Source organism: Lactuca virosa, chromosome 5 (assembly GCF_052849685.1).
Source record: "Lactuca virosa cultivar CGN04683 chromosome 5, Lactuca_virosa_CGN04683_v6, whole genome shotgun sequence".
In the NCBI taxonomy this organism is placed as follows: Eukaryota; Viridiplantae; Streptophyta; class Magnoliopsida; order Asterales; family Asteraceae; genus Lactuca; species Lactuca virosa.
Window position 1 is genome coordinate 86,685,050 of NC_136430.1, and position 17,954 is coordinate 86,703,003.

Consider the following 17,954-nt stretch of genomic DNA (forward strand, 5'->3'; position numbering starts at 1 on the left):
TATGACCAAGGTTGCCTAAAACGACGTTCTTCAGGCGTCGGAAATGTTATGACATTTGTCACCCCAGACCTATCGGTCTAACTGTTGCATGCAGTTTAGGTGTGGGTTTGTCAAACCCAATATAGATCTATACACAAGTATCACGCTCTCCCTCAAGGAGACTCTGGTTACAATACAGGACTTAATGGTAATTTGAAGTAAATGTCTCACAAAGTCATTAACGAAATTACGTGTTATGAAAACTTGGTACCGTATGGCCGTACCTTGCTTAATGAAAATATCTTTTGTATAAATGTACCCTTTTTAAATGTATGTGTTATGTAATGTATCATAAACTATACCTATTATAGTTTATCAACCAAGGGTAGTACGTAGTAATGTATGCAAACTATATTCAAAATAGTTTATTAAATGTTTGAATGTATCGGTTGTACTTTGATTATAATCACTTGTTATTCTTTATATTTTATATGTCCAAATCCATTTGTAAACTGATGTGTGTCTAAATATTAAGATAAAATGTCATATATTTCAATAACATATAATCACATAAAGATATACACCTTGCTCAACATGTTACAAGGTGAAATGAAATTAACAGCAACTTTTCGTTGAAAACAGTTTCTGTTACTGTTATTAGAAAATTTATAGAAAAATCATCGAAGCTCTAAATCCAAATCCGCAAATTTTGAGAGTTTGGAATATGAGTCTAGTTTGTTCGTAAATTTTATCATGATTTTTAGTGCTCTCTAACAGAGGTGAAAATGTTCATAATCATAGACTGGTACGGGTTTGCCTCTGAAATGACAGGCAGTTTTGTAAAAATCACCATAAATTGTAGAAAAATCATATGGAGATGTGCAAGTAGCCATTTTAAAGCTAAGAGTTTGAACTGCTTGCACCTGGAACCGTTTTGAAAACTAAAATATTTAAGTTGACCAAAACAGTCCGTGATTAACGTCCATCTTTTCTGATGTAATCTGTTAGAAAAAGTTTAATTGTGTTCTTGATGATTTTACTTGTATTCCCCCCTTAAAACTTAAGAAAAACATGTAAATGTAGGGGTATGAACTCACCTTATGTGGTTTCAGTAGATGAAAGTGAGAGAGAGGAAGTGTTCAACCCAAGAACACTAAGAAGATGTCTTGATGATTCGAGAATCTAACACCGAATAAGATGGAACTTGTGTAAGATATCAATGATTTGAGTAGAATGGAGTTTAATAATTATGTGAATGATGAAGATACTTACTAATTGAAGAAAGAAATCCCTGGAGAAAGCCTTGAAGTTCTTGAAGTTGAGAGAAAAGATGAGAGAATTTTGGAGAGTGTTCTTGGTTGCTAAGTGTAGAATGAAAGAGTTTTATGGAGAATGAGGAGAGAGGATCAATCCTCCAGCTCTTAGAATGTGGGAAGAGCTGGAGATTGGGTGTAAAGGTCCACTAAGGAGACAAGGGGTAGTGGGAAAGAGTGGCTAATCATAGAGTGAGGTGGTGGTGGTTTGCTTTTGCCATAAATTAAGGAAAAGCAAATATTCCCTCAATAATTAGTTCAACCACTAATTCTTTTAATATATTTTATAAAACCCTGGAGATTTATATCTTTTTGGGGCCTTAGTTTATAAAATAAAGTTTTGGGTGAAAATCCCACGTTAAAATAATGAAAAACGGAGTTAAAACGAAGTCGTAGTCGAAAAACCGGTAAAAAGGGGCTGTCTGCGAGACCTCTCGCATGGGGGCCGAAGATGCGAGGCTTCGGACCCTCGCATGCGAGGCTTCGGTCTGCTGGCTTCGGTCTGCGTCTTGTGCGAAGCCTCAGCTTCGGATCAGAGGCCTCGGATGCGAGGCTTCGGTCCTGAAGCTTCGGTTTCGGATCCTTAAAGCTATTTTACTCGTTTTTACCCCGTTTCAAGCGATTTTTGACCCGGTTAAGGGTCGAGATGACCCAAATGATTATAAAAAGTTAAAGTAACTTTTGAGAGAGATTTGGGAGAGATTTGGGAGAGATTTCAAATAGAAAGAGATAGAGTGAAAACGATTTAGAGAGGTTTCGTTTGTGATTAATTTGAGTGTCCGGCTTCACAACGCAAGGTTCGTAAACCCCGTTAACCCGTGTTTTAGAGTCGTACACAATCCCGATGATTGTGCAATAGTGTTTTATCGCTTTGGTTCGTTGTTTAGCACTGTTAAGGCTAAGGAAAATCAAACACATGAACTTTCCAAATGATGATTTCTCATTAAAATAGCGAATTGTATAGTGATTACATAAAGTAAACCCTAACATACAAGGGTTATTGGAGTTGACCGGTTTGACTTGTTGACTTTGTTTGACTTTGAATTGACCGAAATTTGACGGTTGTCACACTTTGAGGTTCAAGCTTGTCTTGAGTCTCTCTTCTAACAAAAGCTTCACAACCCCAAACATTTATATGTGCTAATGTAGAGACCCATTTTTATATGAACGGTGAATACAGAAGTAAGATATCTCGAGATTAATCGTGTTTTTGTAAGTATGAACATGAAGAACATATTATGAGTTCATGGAACAAGGCTAAGAACAAAGAGAGATAATAATATTAATGCATGAAGAACATGGTGGGAGAGAAACTCTCCCTGGGTGGGAGAACCCACCACTTATCTCTCTAGATTACATTGTCAGAAGTACAAAAGTAATCACTAACTAAGAAAAAGTGAGCTAGCTATTTAAGATATGACCAACTCTCCCTTTATATAGGAGGGAGAGTATTTACACCATAAATACAATAAAGGGAAAATACAACCTAAATATCACTCATTATTTGTAGAGCATTTCCCTGCTCCAACATTCTCTCCCTAAATGCTTACAAATTATGAGAGATTCAATAAGTGATACAAGGCTATAATATAGTAATCCGACTAGCAAGTGTGGTAATAAAATGAAACATAGTGAGAACCAAATGCTGAAATGTCTCTGAAAATCTGAAGTGTCTGTGAAGTCTGAAACTGGCTATGAATCTCTAACAATGAAGGTCTTCGGCTTCAAAGCACAACCAATGAAGCAGAAAAAATAAGATCCAAATCTTAAAACTAGTCATAATCACCCGAAGAAGAAGGTCACCATGAGCAAGTAGAAGATCCAATAAAAGAAACACTTCAGCTTCAAAAGTCTGAAAAACATCTCGAGTTCTCGAATCATAATACACCGAAATTCTTCAAAGAATAACCTGCTAAAAATGTGAAGCATCCATAAAATGAAGTCCGGATAAAAATAATGTGAGTCCAAAGACATGGTCCAGCAATGACAAAAATTTGATCCAAGGATCAAAAATAAGTGACACGTCACATCGCCAAAATAATCTTTAGTCTTCAACATATCACAAATCCAAACTCGTGAAACCATAAGATCTGAACCGGATGCGAACACAAAATCATCATGTGGTAGAGTCCGAATAATAAATAATCTGAATCGGAAAACATCCAGTAATGCCAAAACTTTGATCCGTAAAGACCAAAAATAAGTGCCACATCGCATCACTAAATAAATAATCGTCTTCAGAAGTCTTCAAAAATCCAAACTCAAACAATCATAATAACCAAATCCGGATGATATTCTCTCCCTATTTTTGATAACCAATGACCGGATATCAAAAATCAACAAATCATCGGATGGAGAGTGTCAGATACCAAGAGCTAAGAGAAGCTCTCCATAGATGTATGAAGGGTCTCGATAAGAAACGAGAAAGAGTAAAAGAGATACTCTTGCGGTCATGAGGAGGAGGGTAACATAGTTGTTGAAGCTGTGCTGAGAATAATCTGTTGTGCCAAAAATATATCCAAATATCCAAACTGCGGTGCCGGAACACTTGAAGTGGTCTTCAATAGAGAATAAAGTCCACATGCTCAAGATACATGATTCGTCTGTTGGATTAATGTCTAAGTCCATAACTATAATTGGTAAGACTTGACCCGACCCGGCATGGTCCATTTGGGTTGCATGGCATCATGCATTTGGATACACTATAATGAGAGAAATAACACTTAAGGTTGGTTAATATATTATAAGTTCTAATATATTAATAAGGTTATTTAATTAGTATTGATCAAGAATTAATTTGGAATTAAATAAGTGATCAAAAGGAGACTAATTAAATATATGGGTTGATTGTGTAAATCATTCATTCTTATATATGTGGGCTTGTGATCCAAGATTCCTTATGTTGGACTAAGTCCATGGGGTGACCCATGGATACTCCATGGAGGTTAAAATCCATGGAGCATAAGGAATGGGTAAAGTTATGAGTTACATGGTGTAACCCTAATAGCCACCATATAAAAGAATCTCATGGCTCAAGAAATCGGGCACTAATGTGTGAATATGAGGGCTAGACGATTTCAAGGAGTGTTCCATTTCTCTCAAGTCATTCCATGTGCATTTGGTGTTGTGTGAACCATTTGAGGTGTAACACTTGGGGCACTAGGCACTCAAGCTTCATGGAGACAAGCTACATCAAACAAAGGTATGTATTCTATCCATTTGATTACCCAAGTATCAAGTATTGTATGCTAGATAGGGTAATATCTTGGAAAGTTCATAATTGCATGTATAATAGAGAAAACATAGATCCAAGGTATTTAGGGTTGCATGTACACTTAGGAGTGTTAGAATGCTGAAAACCCATCAGTGGTATCAGAGCCAAGGCTTGTTTTCTTGTTATACTTGCAAAATTAGCTGAAAAATCGAATTGTATTAGTTTAAAAGTTATGTTAATTACTTGAAAAAAATTTGATGTGAATTATCTTTGTTCATATGAGTTTATTAGATTAATAGAAAAGTTAATTGATTATGTGTTTTCAATCCATTTTAATCAAAGAGTTGATTCTAAAATGTGTTTTTGTAACTTGTCCTCAAGTTATATGAAAAGTCACATTTAAGTTTCATAAAACTCATAAAAAGTTGGCAATGGTTACAAAAATGAAGAGTCTTGTCCTCATTAAATGGTTTTATGACTCCAGAACTTGTCCTCAAGTTATGGAGGTTCAAGAGTCACTTCATTAAATAATAAAATATGTAACCTTAATTAGTTCCATAAGTTACAAAAATAAAGAAAAGTTACATTCTTTTATTAGTTTAAAGTCTTCCATAACTTGTCCTCAAGTTATGGAACTTGAAGAGTTTTTTTTTTTTTTTTAATTAAAACTACTTTAAACACATAAGTTATAGAATTAATTAGTTTTGAATATTTTCAAAACTTGCCCTCAAGTTTTGGAATTTGTAAAGTTTTCCCCATGAATACTTTAATTCCAAGTTAGCCCTTAGAATTTTAAAAGTTAAAATTCAACCCTTATACTTTATAGTATTATAAGTTAATAATAAATATATGTATAAGAGCAAGTCAGTCTTACCGTTAGTAGGCCTCATTCACGAAGTCGGTCTATAAGGGGGGTATAAGGTTACTACCTATAAAATGGCAGTTTAATGGGTGTCCATTCTCACCCACCGCTTCCTTGACTGGTGGAGGGTCGTTAGCCGAACGGGTAGGACAAGGACTATAATTCTCCCTTCATTAAAAGTATTAATGATAAATACTAAGTAACTAAACACTTATAAATTCCCAATCTTAGTTACTTAGGAAAATGTGAATAAGGTGCTAATCCATGAAATTACACTTTGCACTTTGTTTAAACCGTTAGTGGAGCGTGTGTGGTTAACCGGCACACTAACCTGGATTTAACAAAGTAGGCAAAGGGTAACTTAATATTTATCATAGTATCGGTGGAGCTCGTGTGGTTAACCGGCACATCGATTGAGGAGTAAATATTAAGGATACCAAGTATATTTGCATGGTTACTTCACACCTTGTTTTGTGATCCTCGGTATCCCAGTCACAAAACCGGAAGGGCACACTCGAGATTGAAACATGCCATTGAAAAGTTCAATGAATCTCAAAAGATCTAGGAGTTTCAAATCCAATTAAAAACCTAATTACATTATTTTGTTTTTCATGGTGGAAATTGGTAAATCGTCATTTACCTACCTTCAACTATTTTATAACTCGGATTACTGCATCCCTCTTCCAGTTATAAATAGGTTGTTGGATCCTAGCCTTAATATTTCATATTGGGTGTTATATTAAGGACTTTAGATCAACTATCTTGAATATCTCCCAAAAGATGTCTAGTTCAGACATCTATGATCTTCCCAAATCTCTTGGAACTTTACTTCCTCCACCTCCTCCAATTATTCTCCCTAACCCACAAGTTCAAGGTCACTAAAGCCCTAATGGCAAGCAAGGTCTATGTGTGATCACATCTTAGAGATGAGGTCACATATTGACAAGCTGGGAGAGTTGGGTGTCAAAGTCTTGAGAAAGTTGGATGTTCAATCACTTTCTAAGTTACATAGTGAGTTCCTTTGGGACTACTATGAAACAGACTATGACATGAACCTTAATGATCATATCTATTTGCTTGGTGCTGCTGAATCAGCAATGATTTGGAACGATAGTAAAGCAAATTTGATTAGAAGATCAACTTCCCAAAAACTTTATGGACAGTGACAATGGTGACACTGGAAATCCATAAAAAGCATTCTCTTCCCAATGGAAAGGGATTGGCCATAGTCAACCCGGTTGACCAAATGGTAAAGAGAAAGGCTAAGTCTGAGATAGTCCCATTACCAAAGGGTCCATATGTTTATTTTGCCGAAGGAAGGGGCGTTGATTGCAAAGCTGCCAAATTTACCTAAGGATGTTAAAGTCAATAAGTTTGACTCTACATCAGGTAGAGCCCATTATCTAACTCTGTTAAGTTCTATTCTGAGATCCTCATTACATGATGTGACTGGGTCACATGTTGATGTTTTAAGAATCAAAGAATAGAGAGAAAGCTTAAAGGAAGTATATGCTGATTCTGATCGCGTAGGTGGATTTCGATCGCATCAGAATTTTTGATCGCGTAGGTGGATTTTTGAAGCTGTTTTTCCGGAGTTATGATATATTGCTTAGGAATAGATAACAACAAGTTTTTCATATGCATTTGCATTGTAAGGATAAGTTTTTCCGGAAGTTTTAAAATAAAAACAGTTTTGATTTATTTATTTTAAGTATCCTTACAATGGCATTTGTGAAAAATTGTTGTTTACATGTTTCCATTGATAGCAATATTGGAAAATGGATTTCATTCTTTCATTTGTGGTAGTGTCATAATTTACCAAATAAGGAAAGATTCTCATTCCCAAGGCTTCAGTTGGATAGAAACTTGGAATCATGCAAGTTGAATAGTATGATAAATGAGAACTTTCAAGCATTGGAAAATTAAGACTTGTTCACATGGATGTGTGAGTCAAGTTAATGACTAAAGGGATCGAGTACACATTCTTGTGCACTGGTTAAGTCCACCACAAAGCTCGTTAAGACTATTCGTCATGATTTACTAAATTTTAGTAAATATGGTTATACTTACAAGTTTAAGTATAATTCTGAAACATTGGAAAAGTCTCAATGTATGGCAGAACGAATGGGAAGAATCAAATTAGGCAGACAGATAAAAGTTTCTCAAATCTGAAAAGATGGGAGAGTACTTTAGTATCATGTTTTGTGATCATCTTAATGATTAAAGAACCACATCACAATTGGTCTTCTAAGGACATCTTAGTGCATTCTTATGACTAAGAAGAGGAGTCATGAATTGTTGAAATGGTTAAATCAAGAAGATGAGTCATACTTCGTTTCAAAACAAGTCTTAGAGTCATACTCCAAGACTATAAGTTGAGTGACATATCTTAAAGAAAGGTTTATAACACTTGTCAAATGTAAGAGTAAAAGTGTCCTACTCTTGTACATTTGAAGTTGGTAAGTTGTGATGTTTTGGATTAAACAAAGACCAACTAAGGCCAATTATGTGAAGTGTTTGTCTTGATAAAGAATCCGCACTATCTCTTGAATATTTGGCAAGATAGTCTTATATGTCAAGAGGACAGTGGGAGTCTTAAAGATCCTAAAAAGAATTTCAAAAACTAATCAAGAATAAAACCTGAGGTTCTTCACTAGCACACGACTTGAGGTTTATAACCTATCATGTTGACATATTCTGTGCCCATTCCAGTTAAAGTTGGATTTGCATAGGAGTTCTGAAAGTTCTCAATTGGTTGCATAACAACTTGGAAGCAATGGCAGGCCCTGTACTGCCAGGTGGCAAGAAGTTAAGATTGCATAAGTTCAGTCCATATGAGTTTGGATTTGTCATTATCCTTGTCTTCTGACTATGGTTTTGACGATTCACATGGATAAGAACACATACACCATAAAATCTAAGGGTCATAAGGTTTCTCTCCGATTCATGAAAATGATGGTGAGGAAATACTTCCACCAAGTAGATTTGAAGCAGATGGCAAAAGGTCTAAACAATTGAGACTATGATTACGGCATCCCTTTTCATAGTTCTGAAATTGTTTAGACACACATGCATACTATCTAAGGAAAGGTGTATGATTTTGATAAATTTTTATCAAAGCATCTCGTATCAGAAATCTGAACTTTGGTAAGGAAGTCAATAAAGTATTGATTTCTAGAAGTCCAGCCGATTTCTGAGTACATGTCAAAGCTAGTGGGAGCATAAGTGTTATGCTAATAATCATCATGTTAGTGGGAGCATGATAATTATTGTTAGTGTTGCAAGTTAGCAATTTTAATTATAGAAAACAAAAGTTTCAATTCGTGAGGCTGCAGGGATTGAAAAAGTTGTTTTGCTATAATTAAGGGAGAGGATATACTTCATTTCAGTTCTAAAGGCTTAGATTGAGACCTTAATCATCTTTAGTCAAGAATATATATATGAATTTCATGTTGGATTGGTTCAACTTAAGGAAATTGTATATATTGCGTTCTTAAAATTCGATTATGATTACGGCATCCCTCTTCATAGTCAATTTTTGAAAACATGGCAAATAAAAATATTGTAGCAAAAGACTGGTCTAGAATCATGTCTTTATGTGAGACATCATGAATCGTGTACCATTTGCTTTGGGTACAGGATCGATTGCATGTGCTATAATATTTGTCATTTCTAAATTTTTCCAAATGCCCAGAGGCATTAAGAAGGGAAAAGGTCTAGAATTGGATATGACTAAAATGATTAAGCAATTGTCGAGTACAATCTGAGGTTTACCAAAGATTGGTTGCTCAGGGACAGTTGGAAGTATAGTGCTAATTTTGGAAGGACCATATTGACATATTCTGTAAAGAGGCATCTCTTATTTAGAAGTGATAGTCAAAATGAGAATATGGAGTTGTCTCCATAGGTGGAAGTTATCTGTGTAAGATTAGAAAACTTAATGCAAGAAGCATGTCCAAAGCAATGTACTTAGAATATGAGACTTAGTTTCCATGGAGTTGATCTCCATTGGAATACCTTATAATGACTGTTAACAAGTCTTTGTGACTTTGTACATATTAATTACAGGAGGGTCAGTGCATATAAGTTTAAAATCTAAACAGATTTCGATAAATGATAGGAATTTGAAATTCTCACATTTTTCGATAAGGATTTGGGAGTGTGAAATTAGAATCATTGAAATTATGTTCAATTGGTTTATTTCACAAAGTAAGGATCATAGACAAACATAGAGTGCATACTTGGTGTATGGCAAAGCTATTGTTTAAGAAAAAACATAGTGTACATGCTTGGAGCATGGGACAACTAGTGTTTTTAATTCAAGTATAAAGTTGATAAAACCAAAACAATGAATAATGAGTAATCAGTATGGTGATAAATAAAAGTGTTTATTTATATTCATAGGGTTTGATACCATATTTGATTAATTTATTCTTGTGTTTCACTTTGCATGTTTTGACTTCCAGAATAACTAAGTCGCTCTTCCTGAATGATTAAGTTATTCAAACCATCCACAGTCGGTCATATGTTGGAAGTAGATATGAATCAAGACTGTCATGGGTTGGTTTGTAGAGGTCCAAGTTGGTGGACAAAGTGGTGCTACAACACTCATGAGTGCTCATAAGTTCTGAATATTGGATTCAACCCGCGCTCATTTGAATCACTTCATGGATTTTATCACGAGTGATCATGAGACGATAATATCTTATATTCTTCAAACCTAGAGATATGAGTTGTTACTATGAGTTGGTTATACATTGATTGCACGAAAACGCATTTGGTAACTCGATGTTATAAAACGTGCCTTTGTGTATGATTCAACAAGTAGTAGAAGAAGCCATATGAGTCGAAGTTTATCCATTCCTTTTACCTTCGGGATAAAAGCGATATCTGTGGGCCCCTCGATGATTTAAAGATGATACATGTGAGTGCTTGGCCAAGCCAGGACTGATTTGATTTGTTCAATCAGTCAGTCATCATGAATCGGAAATCGGGAAACAACAAATGGACAGAGAGAATGATTGATAATCCATGTCTCAGTCCATATGATATCTAGAATGGAGGAATATATGATCCCTTATCTAATGGACAAGTCATTGACAAAGGTCAGAGTTCATCGACAAGGTCAGAGTTCGACAGAAGCTTTTGAGAGCTACGATTGCTGATCTGTTCCAGAAGTCATACGCAATAATAGTTTTAGACTTATCCAAGTGGGAGACTGTTGGATTAATGTCTAAGTCCATAACTATAATTGGTAAGACTTGACCCGACCCGGCATGGTCCATTTGGGTTGCATGGCATCATGCATTTGGATAGACTATAATGAGAGAAATAACACTTAAGGTTGGTTAATATATTATAAGTTCTAATATATTAATAAGGTTATTTAATTAGTATTGATCAAGAATTAATTTGGAATTAATTAAGTGATCAAAAGGAGACTAATTAAATATATGGGTTGATTGTGTAAATCATTCATTCTTATATATGTGGGCTTGTGATCCAAGATTCCTTATGTTGGACTAAGTCCATGGGGTGACCCATGGATACTCCATGGAGGTTAAAATCCATGGAGCATAAGGAATGGGTAAAGTTATGAGTTACATGGTGTAACCCTAATAGCCACCATATAAAAGAATCTCATGGCTCAAGAAATCGGGAACTAATGTGTGAATATGAGGGCTAGACGATTTCAAGGAGTGTTCCATTTCTCTCAAGTCATTCCATGTGCATTTGGTGTTGTGTGAACCATTTGAGGTGTCACACTTGGGGCACTAGGCACTCAAGCTTCATGGAGACAAGCTACATCAAACAAAGGTATGTATTCTATCCATTTGATTACCCAAGTATCAAGTATTGTATGCTAGATAGTGTAATACCTTGGAAAGTTCATAATTGCATGTATAATAGAGAAAACATAGATCCAAGGTATTTAGGGTTGCATGTACACTTAGGAGTGTTAGAATGCTGAAAACCCATCATCGTCAACCAAAAATCAAGAGTGACAAGTCATAAAATCCCATAAAGTGAAGAATGCGAAACAACTTTGTTGATCAATCGCCGTTGCGGTGCAAGCATCACAAAAAATAATATGAAGTCCAACTGCGGTAGGAGTATTCTTCCAATAATAACCGACATGAAATGAACCAATGTGACAATCCAAGGTTCGGTTGTGGTAAGAATTGGTGTTAAAAGAATAATTGGTGTAAAAAAATAATTGGTTTTAATAAAAAAATTGGCTACATAAAAATAATTGGTGTTAAAAAAATTGGTGTTAAAAAAAATAGCTAAATGAAAAATAATTGGCGTTAAAAAAAATAACTGAAAAAAAATAATACTAAAAAAAACTGAATAAATAAAAAAAATGAACTTTTAAAAAAAATAAGAGGGTTTTAAAAAAAAGGAGGGCTGATGAGAGAGGAGGAAAAAGGAGGGGAGGGAGGAGAAGGAAGAAGGAAGGAAAGGAAGGAGAAGGGAGGAGGGGAGGCTGAAGGAGGAGGAGGAGGGAGATCTGAAGTCTGCTGGGAGGGTTGTGGAGTGATAAGGTTGGCTGCGGGTCTAAGGTGGGTGCGGTGGGGGTCTTGGGTGCGGACGAGGGTGGAAGGCGGAGGTGCTGACTACGGTGCGAACTGCTGATGGCCACTGCGGTCGGCGCGTGCTTGCAGTCCGAACTGCTGATGTGCAAGAGGGCGAGGGCCTGCGGACCAAGGCTTCGGTGCGAGGCTGCGGTCCGAGTTCTTCTATCTGCAGTCAAGGATGGACTTCGGTCAGCAGGGAAGGGGGCTGCGGTCTCTCGGCTGTGGACCAAGAGGCTGCGGGTATGGCTTCAGATCAGAGGCTGAGAACGGGTGCTGAGAGATTTCTTAGGAGACTCCGGTAGGCAGTTTTTGGCTACGGTTCTCGGCTCCGAGAAGGGCTGAACAGATGACGAAAAATGCTATTTTTCCATTAAAAATGGTACCGCAAAGGTCATTTATTCATATTTTAATGAAAGAATCTTTTTATAAAGCATTCTAAGTCAAAAGTGGGTCTTGGGAAGGCAAAAAGAAGAGTGTGCAGGTGCGTTTTAGGGACAAAAGGTGATGGGATTTGTCATGGTCACATGGTTTTTGCTTGGGAAGGCAAATATGTGTGAATTACCCCTTACCCAAAAGAGCAAAAATGACAAAGTGCTTTTTGCAAACACAATATACGTCCCATATTTCTTCAATTAAAGATCTACAGCAAGAATAATGAGGAATAAAAGTCTTCATACCTCAAGAAGATTCATAAGCTGCTGGGTAGAATAAAAATCACTATCTTCAACAAAATAAGCCCATTATTTTGTGTCTTCTCATCCAAGAATAAAAGAACTCCTGGAGCAAATTCTTCAACAATTTGGAGACCACAAAAATAATTCTCTTCTCCCATTTTTCTTCATTTCTTCAACAGCAAAAAATAATAATCTTTTTAAGAACATCTTTTTCCAGCAACAAATAGAACGAGCAGCAGTAGCAACAATTTAATTTTTTACTAAGATTTGAGTCAACCCAGAAGATAGAACTAAGAACAAACGTCATAAAAAAAATTCCGGTTTGAAACCCGAAAATTTTTTCTTGCAGAAACACGGAAAAATCATAAGATAATCACCGAACGGGAGTCGTTCCCTTGAACTAATCGTGAGATCTTCATGGTACGGCTCTGATACCAATTGTAGAGACCCATTTTTATACGAACGGTGAATACGGAAGTAAGATATCTCGAGATTAATCGTGTTTTTGTAAGTATGAACATGAAGAACATATTATGAGTTCATGGAACAAGGCTAATAACAAAGAGAGATAATAATATTAATGCATGAAGAACATGGTGGGAGAGAAACTCTCCCTGGGTGGGAGAACCCACCACTTCTCTCTCTAGATTACATTGTGAGAAGTACAAAAGTAATCACTAACTAAGAAAAAGTGAGCTAGCTATTTAAGATATGACCAACTCTCCCTTTATATAGGAAGGAGAGTATTTACACCATAAACACAATAAAGGGAAAATACAACCTAACTATCACTCATTATTTGTAGAGCATTTTCATGCTCCAACAGCTAACGAGGAAACCTTCCTAGTCCACATCTCGTGAAGCATTTTCGAAACCTTCTTAGTTGGGACAATATTAAGAATGTGGGCGGAAATCTCTAAGGCATACCTCCATAATGAAATTGGAAGAGAAGCTCGACTCATCATGGAATGAACCATGTCCAACAAGGTTCGATTACGCCTCTTAGCCACACCATTAAGTTGTCGTGTCTGATAGATGCCATTTTATGAAACTTTTAGGGTCGTTTTCATTATAATTTAGCATCATATTTTGTTCATTTACATGTCATTTATTTAAATAATGTTCAGCTCATGTCTTTTATCAGAATTCTGGTACTACTCGTTTTTTTTTGTGTCAATTTCCGATAGTTCGAATGGAGCAGTGTTTTGGGAGCAGTTGGATGCATATTTGGAGCCTAAATGGAGTTGGAACTGAAGGATTATGTTGAGGAATGCATGGAATATGTTTTGGTCAAGAAACGTTTGATCGAATTGATCACACGAGGATAGAATCTACAATCTGAAGCTAAAGGATGTTGTTGGCAGCTTTGACCCCCTGTTATTATTTTGACCATATCTCATGAACCGTAACTATGATTAACGAGATTAAAAATGATATGAAAACTAGACACAATTTGGGACAAATTTCATGTTTGTGAAAAAGGAAAAATATGTCACACCCCCAAACCAAGGATGGCGGAAACGTCCGGAGGTGGGAATGACTTCATGTACAATATCATAACAACGAGTATAATAGTGACCAAAGCAAACACAACCATCAAAAATATAATTGAAAAAGTTACACCATAGTATGAATTACATGTTTCAAAATCAATTACATTATGATGACAAAAATGTATTAATTGACATCTTTGAGTCCCATCCTCAAAAGCAGTTGGTTACCTGTTTCACTGATTTCCTGAGAATACAAGTAGTTTTGAAAGAGTGTAAACAATTAAGTTGATGAGTTCATAAGCTTTTGGATGTAGAGTTTGAAAACCTTTGTTTGTAAATGTAATGTATACTCAAGAAAAATCCAATATTTTCCTTATAAAATGTTATGTAGTCTTAAATCCCAAGACCGAATGTATGTGTGTGTTTCGTACTTGTAATGATGTATGCAGTTTTAAATAGATAAAACCCCTTTTTAAAATAGAAATTTCCGTAAAGTATATGTGTTGTTAACTCCCAATGTGAGTCGCTATAACCATACTATAACTAGATGAACCTGCTACAACGTTTTTCAGACGTCAGAATGTTATGACATTTGTCACCCGTATACCTGCAGGTCCCACTGTAGCTAGCATCAAGGTGTGGGGTGTCAATCCCAACATAGATCTATACACAATTATCACGCTCTCCCTACAAGAGACTCTGTTTCTAACTTATAGGAGTTTTAACCCGTACTCTAAGTGTACAATTGAAGATTTGTCTCACAACTTACGTTAACGAGTTTACGTGTGGTTTGAATGTAAAACCTTTTCTATGGTGGAAGTAAATCCCCTTTTATGTAGTATGTTTGAAATGTAAAATCCATAAACTATACCTATTATAGTTTATTGTATATGTTCGATGTGAATGAAAAACCCTTATTATGAATGACTAATTTCTTTTTATGATGTTAAACTAATATGAAATATATTCAACATTTAGAATCTTATGGTTCTACACTTTGCTCAACATGTTACAAAGTGTTGTTAATATTGTAAACTGTTTAACTAGTTTTTAACATCTTCTACGTTGCTTTAGAAAAATCACAGAAAAATCATAAAAAGTCAAAAACTGAATCCGTAAACTCTGAGAGTTTACAAATTGTCTCTAGTTTGTCCATAATTTTTATTATGATTTTTAGTGATCTCTAACTTGTGTAAAAATTTTCATATTCACAGACTGGTCCGAATTCGTTTCTGAAATGATAGGCAGTTTTGTAAAAATCGCCATAAATTGTAGGAAAATGGTATGGAGATGTGCAAGTAGTCATTAGAAAGGTATAAACCTGAACTACTTGCATATTAAACTGTTTTGAAATAAATTAATTTTAAGATGGTCAAAACAGTCCATGAATAGAACTCAACTTTTCTGTGAAAAGCTGAAGTATGAGTTTGAGTTGTGTTAAGGTGATTTAACTTTTATCCCCCCCCCCACCCTAAAACTTGAAGAAAACATGAAAATGTAGGGGTATGAACTCACCTTGAGTGATTTCCTGAGATGGATGTTGGAGAAAAGAGGTTTCCAGGTCAAGAACACTTGGAGAAAGCTTGAGGATTTGAAGATCCTAAGAACCATTAGGACGATATTTGAGTAAGAAATCCGAGATTTGAATGTAGGAGTGAAGAATATTCAAGAGTAATGATGAAGAACTTACCAAGAGTGAAGTAGGAACAATTGCTTCCTGGGGAAAATCTCGAGTTCTAGAGAGAAAAGTGGAAGGAGAAAAAGTCTGCTTTTGGAGGATATGGGTGGGGTTTTATAGGTGAAGGTTGAAGATCTAATGAGTGGATTTGAGTAAGAAAATCTGGTGGAGTGTTGGAAGAAAGATATGGATTTGACTAGGTACTTTGGGAATAGTGACATAAAGTTGTCATAGAGTGGGTGATTACCTCTTGAATAAAATCATGAGTCTTAGATATTTTGTAATAAAAGGTGTTCTAACTCTTCAAGGTTGGCATAAAATAGGAGTTTGGAGAGTTTAAGTCATGAAAATTGCAAGTCTGAGGAAATTTCCGGAGTCAAAATCACTTAAAATCACTAAAAAGTTCGTAATTGACAAAAATCTGAAATGGGGTTCGGATCTGCGAGGGTTCCGGAGTCATTTATCCAATTCTGGAGTCAAATAAGTAAATTCTGAAGCTCATCCTCGGTTCCGGAGTGGAGGTGCGGAGTCAACAGCTTCCGGAGTCGTCTGACTCTTCCGAGATGCGAAGCTCGTCTGGTGCGAATCCTTCTGAAGCGGGTTGGTCCGGATGAGGAGGTTCCGAAGGAGAAGGAGCTTCTGGGGCATACGAAGTTGCCCGGTTTAACATAGAAGGTCCGAAATCAACATGTTCCGGAGTCAGAAGGTCCGGAGCGAGATTGTCCGGTTCTTGAGAAGGCATTCCGGACTAAGAGGATTTCGGATCAAGAGGGTTCCAGACTGAGAGGGTTCCAGACCAAGAGGAGAGGCTCCGGAAATAAATAGTGTATTCCTAAATGAGCTTGTTCTTTTGGGTTTTCTCCATCCGTTTTGAGCCGTTTTCGACAAAGGAAGAAATAGGTTGATGTCGGTTTTTATGGAAAAGTTTGAGAGAGATTTGGGAGAGAGAGAGAGAGAGATAGAGATAGAGAGATTGAAAGAAACTTTTCTTGTGGCCTTTAATGGAGTTTTGCTACGTAGCGCTAGGATTTTAAACAACGTTATGCCTTATTATTAATGTAATACAACCCCGAAGGGTACTTAAAGGTGTTCTATCGAGTTATTACATCACTTACTCCTCTTATGATTTAGATTTTCTGAACATTGGAAACCTCTAAGTGATAACTTTGTATTAAAATAAAGAGTTGCACATTAGTAAACATAGAGATTGCCCTACTATACAAGCACTAGTTGGGTTGACCGGTTTTGACTCGTTGACTTTGTTTGACTTTGTTTGACTTTGTTTGACCAAAATTTGACTGTTGTCACAAAATATGCGATTACATGGCCCAAAAATACGATTGCAGGTGAGATCGCATGTTTGTCCTGCGATCGCATGTTTGGCATGAAACTTCCCAGGGTCAAATTAAGTCGTCTAGAAGTCATCTGAAGTAAAAAGTCCAAACCTGCAATCGCATATGAATGTACCTACGATCGCATGTTGTCCAAAAAAGTCCAGATAAGCATTATACGTCGTTAAATCGGCCCGATACACGTTTTTAAGAGAACCTGCGATCAAATGTTACTAGATTCTTCTTTCGGAAGCTTCCACCTTGAGTATAAATACAACCCTCATAATCAGATGTGAAGGGGAGACGATTCAAGACAACGAAAACCACTTCTAAAGGCGATTTTTAATATCTTTCAGCGACTTTTGAAGATCTGAAGACTGTGAATCATCTCATTCATTTAGTTTATCTAGATTTATCAGTAAATGTTTCTTTAATCTACTTTAGTTTCGTTTTTAGCCATGTCTGGCTAAACTTTAGTTTTCAGTTCCAAATAGACTTTCACTTTTCATGTGATTAGTTTTTGGATATGATTTTTGTTTTTTGTTTCTATCTAGATTTTTTAGTTTTTAGCTTAATGAATGTTTGATTTTTAATTCTTGTTAGTCTGATCACCTAGCTAGGGTTTTATCATTCCAGTTATTTAGTTAATAGAATCCGTAATTGTTCTTGTTAACTGGTAAAAAGTAACAAATATCAAATTGGTTCCGTTTTGGGATTTAAATCTAATATAAATTGTAAAAATCATATATTTGCGCTTCCGAGCTTGTGAGAAGTATTGGGTATTGCTGGGAATTTTACACAGAACTTACTGCAATTTTTTTGATTTAATTAA